Here is an 11,861-nt window from a genome sequence, read left to right as displayed (position 1 = left end):
GTGTGACGTTTACAATGTGTGACATATGTCTTCACTGTCAATATGTGGTTGAAGATTACACTTATCTAATGAAGAAAAAATTAATTAAACTACACCAAAATCTTGATGGTGGTTCTCATCGCCCCCTGGTGCCGAATAGGCCTCCGGTCACTCCTTCAACTCCGTCGGCTGATAGGTTTTCCCGTCGCTTGTCTTCTCTCGACTCCCTTGTGTAAAGTTGTTACCGATCTTTAATTTATCACCCATTCACACGTAATTTGTAGGACAGGAACAACACATATATCATGGCGGTATATATGTAATTTTACGCAAAATATTTAACCATGCGATCCTGGATGAATGATAACGTAACAACAACAGTAGCCAACATCCAGTGCAAAAGAAAGGAAAAAATAATACAAAAATGTATCCTCTCAAAACAGGATGGAAGGGACTAAGGGAGTCTATGATGTATGTTAACCACACCCGCGTGCTTACCTAGTTACCTTGTCAGTGACGACACAACACACACCACCTTCATCTTTGACTTGCCTGCAAAGAAAAACACATGTTCACAGTGTCAATTTATCCACACATGACACATCCAATTAATTACTAGTATAATGCCCGTGCGTTGCCACGGGCTTTTGAAATATTTCGCTGGAATTACGTAAACATAATGCATGTTAAATTTCATATATAAAGAAAGATAGCATGGGTACAATCGAGTAATAATTTAAATCCACTTCACTTGCAATGTAAATCGATAACAAAAAGTCAATTTGGCCATGCATACATATAAAACGATGATCTACCTAAAAATCGGTTACAAATTAAGATCTATTTAATGCGCTTAAGAAATTCTCGCACAATATCAGAAATGTTGTATTTATCTTCATTGACACAATATTTGAGCAAGTATAATAAAAACGTCTTCCTCAACTCGTACCCATCATGCACAAGCAATATATGCAATTAGCATGAATCCTTCAGGTTGAAGGTCTTAATATGTGTAACAGGGAATACTCACTGCACAAATCAGAAACTAATTCTTTACCATTCCACCAGATCATAACAAAAAAATAGCCAAAAAAATCTCTGCAATTTGCTAAATTAATATTATCTTGAATATATAGTGATAATGCAAATAAAATGTATTAGTATGGTCATGATGCATGTTAGTTCCAAGGGAGTGCCTTTGCGATTAACTAACAAGAAATTTATGTTTTAGTTGAACTCGCTTGTCGCTGGCCTTCCTCCAATTTTTTGTGTTCTCTCTTCACTCGTCGATCCAACCACTTCCACTACACCCCACTTGAGAGCATCGACATCCTGGCACCCCAAACCGTCCCTATACGCACGGTCGAATGGACCGGTCACTAACAGCTATGATGTCTGAACCTCAGCCCAGTTGTTAGTGCAATGTGCGTATGCTTCAGAGATAGCAATTTCGAAGGCAACATGCATGTGCTTTCACCTCTGAAAGAGCTATAGAATATGCTGACTTACCTATGTGCACTTCCTAAATCAGGCGAAAAAAATTTATTTCTATCGGCAATATAAAAAACTTAATATTAGGTCAAATTGAATAATACAGCAGAATTGCCATTTCAGAATTTTCATCCATCACTGAATACAAAATGAAGGGACAATGTCCACTAACCATGCAAATATGTTGACCATGGGATATTTAGGCTGGCATATATGGGAAACCAAAGCTACAAAATGACTCAGTATGTTAGGGATAGATAAAAAATACTGTAAAAGGGATAAAAACAAATCCGCAGCAACTCACGACCCTATGAACTCGTATTCTCAGGGAGCAAGCGAGTGAAGCCGCCACGGCAGGCTAGCACCGAGGGACAAGGGTGACAACTGCCTCCCCATCCAGTGCCTAGTGATTCTGCCGGCGCCACTTTCATCATGATCCCACCAATACCACTCGTGTGTTGTAGAGAAACTATGAATTGAAATTATCATCGAAAGCAAGAAAATGAAAATGTTCCTCTCCTCTCCCCTCCCTCATGTGAAATACCCAATTCATGGTTGCCTCACTACATTCAGCATAGCTCGGATGTGCAATGTTCTCCTCCAACGCTTAACAAATTCATCATAGCTCACAACTGGACGGGCCTTGCGGGTTGAAGAAAAAATCCAAACCTAAACAAAAACAACAAACTGAGGACAACTTACAAGGTAAAAGCGAGGAAGCACACACCTACATGCTCAAACAGAATAGAAGATGCAACTACACTATATAATTTGGGAAATGCTTACCATCACCCAGCGGATCGCAGTGGCCGTGTCCGCCACCTTCCCTATGTGACACGTGTCCAATTGAGGGCAAGCATACCATCCTTCATCGAACACGCTTCTGCAACAAGTGCTATGTTTCTGAAACAGACGCGGTGTTGCAATGGACTATGACGGTTTATGTTTTGCAACAAAATCTCTGTTGCAGAAATTTTTCTGCAACAAGACCTTAGTTGCAAAAATTGCAAAACAAACTCAGGTAAAAAAGAAAAAATTGCGACAAAACAGCTGCTGCAACAAGACTCGTGTTGCGAAAATAAAATAATTTTGCAACAAAGTCTGTGTTGCAATGGTGAAGACGCATTCAGCCGCTCCATGCAACACATCATTTTGGCTAGCGACCCGGCTGATCTGTTAAAAAGATCAGCCGGTGGACGCGTAGCACGCCCCATATAATTCACTCATTAAAGGAGGCATCACTCACTGTTCAAGTCTTAGATGTAATTTAGATCGGACAATAATAATGCAACTTGCACATTGAATTTATGGAAATTGAGACAAAACAATATGCACTAAGAAGTTTCGAAAATTCAATATGGGTCATACTACTATATAGTCATATTATCTGCATCGTCGGTCCTCATAGGGATTTGCCATCAAAGGGTATAATGAGCCGTATTGATATAGGGTGGGCGCTTTATGTACAGTGTTTCTGACATGGAACAGTCATCATTTATTGACGGACCCATCATGCTGGTACTCTATGGTCTCGCTGTTTACCACTTTTCATAGACCGGCTTACACACGTTCTTGGTCCGGCTCCCAGGCGTACGATGGAAGCCAGGGCAGGCGGGACTGGGATCCAGTGATTGCATTCACAGCAACATGCGCCCAGTTCAGCCATCCAAACATTGGCGCAAGTGAAAACAACCCCCACTTTTCTTTTTGACATGAAAACTGCCCAACACTTGACGCTCAGGCATTCAGCGCAACAGAACATAAAGGAGAGACTCGGCCATTAGACATACAAACAACAATTTGTGTTCGAGTCATTAAAGAGTACAAACAACATTTATATATTCAGTACTACCGAATTTGATACATTAAAATTCAGACTTAGCAGTCCTTAACACATCAAAAAATAGCAGTCTTGTATGTTGTACCAAATCATCAATATTTAGGCCCCATTCGGCAATGCGCCGGCTCCTTGAAATCCGTGGATCTGCGGAGCATCGTTTCGCCCGCTCCAAGACTTTTCACTGCAGCTCCGTCCGCTCCCGGAGCGGAGCAGTGGAGCGGATGGACACCGAACGGGGGCTTACACTCAGAAAACCCATTCATCACAAGAAATTTCAGAAGCACTTAGTTAGAATTCAGTACCACTTATCATTGACATATCAGAAGCACTTAGTTAAAATTCAGTACCGCTTGTCATTGAAATTCAGAAGCACTAAAAATTCATATTCTGGCCAAGTGCTACTATTGATCTCGTTGCTAAACAATACAAGAAGATAAGCACGGATGTGAAAAAAGGAAAGCATTGGAACCTCTCTAACTTGGAATGCATGCTGCCATCAGTACATATACATGATTGGGCTTTATGTGGAAACATGAGCAGAGAAGATACTTCGGTTATTTGAAATCGATGCGAGTCAAGGATATTTTTTAAAGTAGGATATGCCAAATAAATGAAAGGATGCTGCAGATATGCACTTTTATTAAGACTAAGACAAGCTGTCAGGCAGTACATTTAGAGCGTCGACCCTGCCTTGCCCGCCGGCATGGTTCGCCATCACAGGCATCACTTTCCCGTCCAGCTCGCACTCACCAGCTGCCTCTCCCGCGACCCGCTACACAACTACGGGGCTCCTGCTTCCATGAAAACGCAATATAATTTATATTCACCAAGAAGCAACAGAAGTAAGATCACTACATTGCATCCTAGTATGATGAACCATTTATGCCGAGATACATACGGAGCAACACATAGGTTAAAGTTAAATCTAGCAATATAGTACACTTGGCACCGGGTAAACCACAGATTAAACAATGTGGTAGATAGTTGTTTACCTGAATGCTGACAGAAGTATACCAAGTAACAAAGCTAGTTACTGGCAAAGCTCAATGCCTCCAAACCAAAGTTTAACTCCTAATACGAAATGTCTCCGAATCAAGCTAGTTGTGGCCAAACTTTGGAACCTGAAAAAATGGAGTGGAAAGCAAAATTAGGAAATGCAAGAGAAAGAAAGTAACATAGGATAAAATGACCTCATTGCTCCAAACATATACAGTACTGCTAAGAAATCTCCTTATTAGTTCTTTTTATAGAATTAGTCCATTGATGAGATAAAGATACTAAATATAGTTATTTCTTACAATAATCTCTGGAAGATTAGTATTACACCAAATGTTACCAAGAAACATATACACTAGAAGAAATGGTTCTGTTTTAGAGAACTAACCGAACAAAGAGACTTCAACTAATAAAGTAGCACATAATCCGTGATGTAATCCGTAGCCACACACTTATGCCACCTTGGCTCTACCCTATTAGTGAAATAAAAGATGACATATTTTTAAACTTAATTATTATCACATCAACAAAGAAAAAACAAAAGTAATTTACTACTCCCTCCATCCCAAAATAAGAGTCGCTGAAACTCATCATGCAACGGAGGGAGTACTATAGTTTAGCACGTTTCTCTTTCACAAGTATAGCAGTTGAATAATGCGCAGCAATCTGAAATCCTTCACTTACAAAGAAAGAGGGAAGACATAATACAGGCTTGTTATCTCACCCATACACAGATGAGTCAGTGATGAAGTGGATTGCCAAAAAGAACATACGGGGAATAATCATATCCATGTGTGGCATACTCAGCTCCACCTTTTCTCATCACTATCTCTGGTCACTATATTTGCTAGCACCACACCAAAAGTATGAAATTCCTCACGTTGAATACCTATGAACAAAAGGAGAATAGGAGGTTATGTCAGCGACCAATCGAAATCATCGAAACTTCAGCACATCAGTACAATGTGTTGTAGATATTTGATTAATGGATGCAATCAACTTACGCATATTTCTTCATCTTCGGATTCAGGGGTGCAAGTCCTGGATGGATTCTGTGGTGCGCCTCTATGATCAATGTGTTGGGGAACGTTGCAGAAAGCAAAAAAATTCCTACGGTTTCACCAAGATCCATCTAGGAGTTCATCTAGCAACGAGTGATCGGATTGCATCTACATACCTTTGTAGATAACGCGCGGAAGCGTTCAAAGAACGAGGATGAGGAAGGCGTACTCGACGTGATCCAAATCATCGGAGATCCTAGCGCCGAACGGACGGCACCTCCGTGTTCAACACACGTACGGTCAGCGTGACGTCTCCTCCTTCTTGATCCAGCAAGGGGAAGGAGAGGTTGAGGAAGATGGCTCCAGCAGCAGCACGACGGCGTGGTGGTGGTGGAGCTGCAGTACTCCGTCAGGGCTTCGCCAAGCTCTACGGAGGAGGAGGTGTTGGAGAGGGAGAGGGAGGCGCCAGGGCTTTGGTGTGGCTGCCCTCCCTTCCCCCCACTATATATAGGGCCAAGGGAGAGGGGGGGCGCAGCCTTGGCCCTTCCTCCAAGGAAGGGTGCGGCCAGGGAGGAGTCCACACTAGTAGAAAAAGGGTCAAACGTGAAGCACATTAGTGCCGGTTTGAATTAGAGCCGGCACTAATGTGTACATTAGTGCCGGTTCGTGGCGGCGATCAATAGTACCGGTTCGTGGCGAACCTTTAGTACCGGTTCATGCCACGAACCGGTACTAAAGAGGCTGCATCAGCCTGCGGTCAGGCTATGGCCCCACCATCACCATTTAGTACCGGTTCTTACCACGAACCGGTACTAATGAGGTTATGGCAAGCTGTTTTTAGTCCCACCTCGCCAAGAGAGAGGCAGTATGAGCGGTTTATAAGCCGTGAGTGCACAGACAATGACGAAGAGTTGCAATGCTCACCTACATGTTGATTAGCTTCAAGTCTTGCGGAATAGCATAGATTGCACTAAGCTATGTGCAGTGCAGTCTACACTATTCCGAATGGCTTGAAGCAAATTAACCAGCATTGCACCTCTTTTTTATTTTTAATAACTTATTTAAACTCCGGACTTCTTTTGTGTTCAGTATGCAACATTTAAAGCGACCTCATCAATTTCCAACATGTTCTGACATCATTTGTTGTTTTTCGGTCATTTACCTAATTGTTTAGAGAGCTAAATGACCGTGAAATTGAAAATCACTACAAAATGAATTCTGAAAATGTTGAAACTTGGCATGGTATCATCATATCACCCGCATAGCATGCGCGAAAGAGTAGAGAGGGTCACGGCAAAAACTGGACGCACTTCGTGTACAAACTGGACAAACTCTTTCCGAGTATCAGGGTTTCGGAGTCCGGAGTGGGTACTAATGTGCATCCCACCAATCAGGAAGAATCACACGGATCGTGTGTTTCTTTCTAGCTCTTGCGAGTCGTTGGATCAAGGGTGTGTTTCTTCCTAGCTCATGTGAGTCATTGGATCGAAACTACCACAATCACTTTGTGAGCCAGACGACCCTATATATAGCTAGCCCACCTCTCGCCTTCCTTGCATAAGTCTTTCAGTTCATCGACTACATACATCTACCAGTTCATCGACTGCATACATCTACCAGTTCATCGACTGAATACAAATCATTCGGATTCGCCATCATACGTCCAACCGTGCATTTGATATGCATATATATGCATCACGAGCCACGGTTGGGCTGTATGATGACGATACCGATTGGTTTGTTCTAGATCCGACATAAAAGGTTTGATACAACTTCTTTTTTGTGACATAAGAGCTATCTCTCCTACCTATTTTAGTTACACAACTACCTATTTGTGCCAAATTTTCACTTTTGCTGTTGCTCTTGCATCATAAGCATCCATGTTAACTGGACTTACAAGTAATGCAATTTAACCAAACTATCTTGTGATCTTCGCCAAGAGAGAGGCAGTATGAGCGGTTTATAAGCCGTGAGTGCACAGACAATGACGAAGAGTTGCAATGCTCACCTACATGTTGATTAGCTTCAAGCCTTGCGGAATAGCATAGATTGCACTGAGCTATGTGCAGTGCAGTCTACACTATTCCGAATGGCTTGAAGCAAATTAACCAGCATTGCACCTCTTTTTTATTTTTAATAACTTATTTAAACTCCGGACTTCTTTTGTGTTCAGTATGCAGCATTTAAAGCGGCGTCATCAATTTCCAACATGTTCTGACATCATTTGTTGTTTTTCGGTCATTTACCTAATTGTTTAGAGAGCTAAATGACCGTGAAATTGAAAATCATTACAAAATGAATCCTGAAAATGTTGAAACTTGGCATGGTATCATCATATCACCCGCATAGCATGCGCGAAAGAGTAGAGAGGGTCATGGCAAAAACTGGACGCACTTCGTGTACAAATTGGACAAACTCTTTCCGAGTATCAGGGTTTCGGACTATACAAAAATAAATAATGCAGAAAATAAAAAAAAACTATACAAAAAAATTACTCAAAAATAAATAGAAGAAAATAAATAATGCAGAAAAGAAAAAACTATATAAAAACTACTCACAAATAAATAAAAGAAAATAAGTAATGCAGAAAAGAAAAAACTATATAACAAATTTGTTGGCACACTGCCCTATGGGTCTACCAGACCTAGGGTGTGCAAATGCAGGCCCAGAAGGGCCAGCAGACTCACAGGGCAGCGTGGCATAATTAATTAGGCCCAGAAGCCTGCTATATAGAGGAGTTCAAAGAGGTAGCCGCGGTTGGGTTTATAAACCAGTGCGGCTGCCCTTCGCCGGGCGAGGTGGGACTAAACTTTGGGGTGGCAGCGCAAGGCCTTTAGTACCGGTTGGTGGCTCCAACCGGTACTAAAGGCCCCCCTTTAGTACCGGTTGATGGCTCCAACCGGTACTAAAAGCCTTCGTTTCCTGCCGCTTGGCCTGGCGAAAATAGGCCTTTAGTACCGGTTGGAGCCACCAACCGGTACTAAAGGCCCATCCTATATATATAGCTCTTACGAAAATTTCAGTTTCATCCCCACTTCGTCTCCAACCTCCGCCGCGCGCGCCGCTCGATCCCGTCGTCGCCGCCCGTCGTCCGTCGTCATCGTCGCTGTCCCCGCCGCCGCCCGTCGTCGTCGTCGTCTCGCGCTGCCGCCCCGAACGCCGCCGCCGTCCGTCGCCATCGCCGCGGCCGTACGTCTCTCTCTCGCTCCCGCACACACATACACACACATACATACACACACACACCGGCGCCCCCGCCCCGTACGCCGGCGCCCCCGCTCGTACGTACGGGGCGGCGGTGTACGGGGCCGCACACACACACACATATACCACACACACACGCATACACACACATACACACATACGTACACACATATACGTATATATACACACACATGCATACACACACACATACACACACACACACACATTTTTTTACTTATTTTTTGTTTTTTTAGAAAAGTTAATTAGATGATCGAATGTTAGATTAATGTCGAATGTTAGATGAATTAGCTAGCTAGATAGAAAAATTGTCGAACTAGAGATTAGAACTAGTTGAATAATTAATATAACTAGTTTATTTTTAGTAAGAAAATTTAGGTATATGAGATTAGAACTAGTGGAATAATTAATATAACTAGTTTATTTTTAGTAAGAAAATTTAGGTATATGAGATTAGAACTAGTTGAATAATTAATATAACTAGTTTATTTTAGTAAGAAAATTTAGATATATGAGATTTGATGATCTAATTAAAATATTATTTGTTAATGAGTTTTTCTGTTTATTTAATTTTTTATATATTTTGAGTTTATATAAATGTTAGATTAATGTCAAATGTTAGATGAATTAGATAGAAAAGTTAAATATATAGTAATGTCAATTGAATATATAGTTAGATATATTAATGTCAAATGTTAGATGAATATATATTTGGCTAGATATAGGTGTTTAATGTTTCACCTATATGAACATAAGAAATGTCATCTGACGACGAAAAAGATTTTATTTTGTGCGAACACTGTGAAGACCAGCGCGGCCTGTGCAACCAAAATTTCCTTGTTGATGGTAGGCGCTTCAGCATCAAGCTGGATGAGACATTCGAAGTTGATACAGTAAGTCACTTTGTCAATTATTATTTGAATGCAAAACTTATGCTTCATTTGCTTCAACTTATAATTTTAAATTTTCACTATTCTACTAGCGCATCCCCTGCAATGCAAGAATTTTTGTCTTGGATAAGATAGGTTTTAGTGCTATAGATGATATGGAGTTAAAGAGAGTTTACTTGAAGACGGAGCATGGGTATACTTTCAACGTCAAATTATATAATGGAGACACATACACCCATTTTGAATGCAAAACTTGGCAAGCACTATGCAAGGCTTATGCATTTGAGCCTGATATGGTTATCACCTTTGATATTCGTCCGAAAGATAATATTGAAGGTAATATAGACATCTGGGTCGATGTGCAAACGCCTCCAGTTCTACCATTTGGTGAGTTTTTCTCAACCATGCATGCATATGTTTATGTCTTTCATACAGTTTATTCAAAAATAGTTGACAACTAATTTGTATTGTCAGCTTATTTCGGTTCAAGCAAACATGTCTGGCGCTTGGTAGACAGGACCTACTACTGCCCCGGGGCTCAACTAAACTGCGAGGAGATAAGTCATTATGTTTCATGGCTTGAGGATCTTAATACTGTCAAGACAAATTTTTTCCCTAAACTTAGAAATGTTAGTACTCAAAACGTGCGACCAATGGTGATCGTATTGAACTACGGTCACATCTATAATCAAAATATGGTAAGATTTTAAATATTTGTCCTTAATTAGTGCATCTTTTGCATACATTATTTTTGAAGCTAAACTTTCATTGCTTAGTATATTAATTACTATACGATGTTGTTCAACAGGGACTTCCGATGACAGTTGTGCCTCAGTGGATCGAGACAAAAGGTCGCATGTCAATGGTTAGCTTACGACCAAGATTTCCTACATTGCACATGAGTGCATTCAGGATTTCTGAAAGCGAAGAATGCTTAATAGTGAAAGATTGGAGCAAAATTGTTAACGATCGCAGAGAAGTACTAGGGGGCAGTAAGGTGAAGCGCAACCCAAGATTAGGAGACAGATTCATCTGCATGCTCCAGTATGATGAATCAGGAGAGCTATACATGTTCTATGCTATTCTACCTGAGAGGGAGCAGCAGGATCAGTAGCTACTAGTTCATGCTCTTAATTAGTACTTGTCTCATGTCCGTGTCCTGAACTTCGATCTTGGTGACGATTATGTTGAACTTGATGATATCTTTGCTTCTGTTACAAAGTGAATGTTTCCTCTTTAAGCTAGCCAGCATTGATGATGATTAGATAGCTAGCGCGGTAATGACTATGATGATTAAATAGTGGTAATTAGAAGACTACGATGATTTTTAGCTAGCTAGAGTTTATTTATTTATTAATATGCAATGATGATGATGATGACGACTACAACTCATTATAACGTAAAACAATCCTAAATTAAATTGATAACACAAATTTAATTGAAAAATACAAAATAAAACAAAAACCCACAACCATTTAGTACCGGTTGGTGTTACCAACCGGTACTAAAGGGCTCCCGGCCCCCGGAGCTGGCTCGTGCCACGTGGTTCCCCTTTAGCACCGGTTCGTGCTGAACCGGTACTAAAGGGGGGGCCTTTAGTGCCGAAACGTTAGTGCCGGTTCCATAACCGGCACTAAAGGCCCTTACAAACCGGTACTAATGGCCCGTTTTCTACTAGCGCCATCCTCCCCAAGGCACCTAGGAGGTGCCTTCCCCTTTTAGGACTCTTCCTTTCCCTCATCTCTTGGCGCATGGGCCTCTTGGGGCTGGTGCCCTTGGCCCATATAGGCCAAGGCGCACACCCCTACAGCCCATGTGGCCCCCCGGGGCAGGTGGACCCCCTTGGTGGACCCCCGGACCCCTTTCGGCACTCCCGGTACAATACCAATAATGCGCGAAACCTTTCCGGTGACCAAAACAAGACTTCCCATATATAATTCTTCACCTTCGGACCATTCCGGAACTCCTCGTGACGTCCGAGATCTCATCCGGGACTCCGAACAACATTCGGGTTACTGCATATACATATCCCTACAACACTAGCGTCACCGAACCTTAAGTGTGTAGACCCTACGGGTTCGGGAGACATGTGGACATGACCGTGATCGCTCTCCGGTCAATAACCAACAGCGGGATCTGGATACCCATGTTGGCTCCCACATGCTCCTCGATGATCTCATCGGATGAACCACGATGTCGAGGATTCAAGCAACCTCGTATACAATTCCCTTCGTCAATCGGTATGTTACTTGCCCGAGATTCGATCGTCGGTATCCCAATACCTCGTTCAATCTCGTTACCGGCAAGTCACTTTACTCGTACCGTACTGCATGATCCCGTGACCAGACACTTGGTCACTTTGAGCTCATAATGATGATGCATTACCGAGTGGGCCCAGTGATACCTCTCCGTCATACGGAGTGACAAATCCCAGTCTTGATC

General features: G+C 42.0%; 1 long non-coding RNA gene across 1 annotated transcript; it reads right to left on the bottom strand.

Moving 5' to 3' along the window:
* Positions 1 to 3,869: 3,869 nt before the first annotated feature.
* LOC125548757 lies at positions 3,870 to 5,114 on the bottom strand. Its single transcript, XR_007301161.1, has 3 exons — positions 5,031 to 5,114; positions 4,303 to 4,431; positions 3,870 to 4,101 (listed from the first exon to the last, which is right to left on the bottom strand). It is a non-coding gene; the product is annotated as an uncharacterized LOC125548757 (long non-coding RNA).
* Between the last annotated feature and the right edge of the window lie 6,747 nt (positions 5,115 to 11,861).

The sequence above is a fragment of the Triticum urartu genome, chromosome 3 (genome assembly GCF_003073215.2).
Source record: "Triticum urartu cultivar G1812 chromosome 3, Tu2.1, whole genome shotgun sequence".
NCBI lineage: Eukaryota > Viridiplantae > Streptophyta > Magnoliopsida > Poales > Poaceae > Triticum > Triticum urartu.
This window is presented reverse-complemented; position numbering and strand designations above follow the sequence as displayed.